This window comes from Corylus avellana, chromosome ca7, assembly GCF_901000735.1.
Source record: "Corylus avellana chromosome ca7, CavTom2PMs-1.0".
NCBI lineage: Eukaryota > Viridiplantae > Streptophyta > Magnoliopsida > Fagales > Betulaceae > Corylus > Corylus avellana.
Window position 1 is genome coordinate 20,513,354 of NC_081547.1, and position 1,981 is coordinate 20,515,334.

Consider the following 1,981-nt stretch of genomic DNA (forward strand, 5'->3'; position numbering starts at 1 on the left):
GGCCAATGTATTTGGGGGCCTTAGACAAAACTTTAAAATTGAGCCTTATTTTTTTAATATTTAAATATTAATTAAATAATATTTATTTTAATATTGCAGGAGATCTTTATCTAATAAGCACCGATTCCGCACGTAGTGATTTTTTGTTTGGGACTAAAATTACCAGTTTGCCCTTACTCTTTGTTTTTTATACTTAAATTAAGCAGGCTTATTTGTGTTTTTCAGCATTTTCGTAGATTGCAAAATAACCATTTTAACCTTTTGTGAGGGGCTGAATTTCTACAAAATAACCACAACAGACAAGTCTATTTGGGATTCTCAGATTTTTTTTTTTTCCGTTCTTATTTTATAGAGGGCCTCGATATTATAAACAAATAATATTATTTTTTAAAAAACATGTTGACTGTTGAGGGCCTCGTGTGCAGAAGGCCTGCATACTATAAAAAAAATAATATTGTTTTTCTAAAGCATGTTGAAGGCCTCAAGAAAGCATATTGAAGGCTTTTATGCAAATTTTTTTGGCCTTATTAAAAAATATTTTGGGCCTTAAAAAAAAAAATTTTGGGCCTTAGAAATCTGGGGCTCTAGGCGCAGGCCTAACTCGCCTAGCGATTGGGCCGGCCCTGTGAGTAGCTATATCTATATCTTCATTTTAATTAATTTATATCTATATCCTCATTTTAATTAATTTCATGATGATAAGTAAGTAAAAATTATAGGATTTACATTAACAAATAACTTAAAACACAAAATATTGACAACATACTTAAAATTATTATTTGTGTCACATCAAAAGACCCTTTTTTTTTTTGTCAAATAAAAATCAAAATGCACATTCCAAAACATCTTTGGGTGGTTACCATGTGTAACCTTCTATCTTCGAGAACAACTTGAGATCACTAAAAAAATATATCTATAACGGCGCATTATTTTGTTATGAGAATGGAATTTTATATGGAACAATTATTAATATTAAGATATATTAAAATATATGATACAGTATAATATTTTATTGTCTTTATTTTTATTTTATTCTATGTAAGAGTTTTGACAACTTAACCCTAGAAAATATTGTAATGGTTTGCATATTTAAAGGCTATTTTTTTTTTTTTTTTTTTTTGAAGGAAAATCATTCTTATCTCATTAATAGAGGAATCAAGAGCATTAAAACTCTTACAATCACAGAACATAACGTTCTGAAAGATCCTAACCGAAGCTAAAAGATCAAAGTCGTAACTAAAAGATTACACATCAAAGACGCCAAACATCCGCTAACCTATAACTAATCTTCAGTTGGAATAACAGATCTGCGCTAGGCAGACACAAACTAATGCATAGGTAGCTCTTATTCCTCGAACCTGGGATCAAAAGGACCCCATGCCAACACACATCCTCCTGAACCTGAAAGCCAGGATATCGTTCACATCCACAACCTCAGGGGTCTGGACCAAAATAACAAGCGAAGAGATCAAGAAAGAGGACATGGCCTTATTACAAGCAGCAAGAAAAACAAGAAAAATACAGGGAAAATCAAAGCAATACAACTAAAAATTTAAAAATAGGAGCACACTAGGCGGATGACAACAACCGGAAGAAAAGTCGATCGCATGCTTGCCGGAAACCGATGCGTAAATGGCGTTGGAAGCACATCGCGGTGGGGACGCGTGAAAAGACCCAACAGAAGACAGCAAACGGCAAAGCTGGCGCGGAGGAGATCGGCGGCGCACTCAAAGAAATTGGGGGAAAGTTTGAGTGAATCCCCCATGAGCGGCACCCACAAAGTGTGCCCAAACAAACACCTAGCAAGAAAAAATAAACAAGCAAACAAAGAACAACAACAGGGAAAAGAAAGCGAAATCCAAAAACAAACACAAAAAAGAAAAGAAACACAGATCGGGGAAGAGAGGGGGGGAAGGAAAATGGGGAAGGGAGGGGGGAACAGATCAAGGAAAGAGAGGAGGGGGGGAGGGGGAGAAACCCC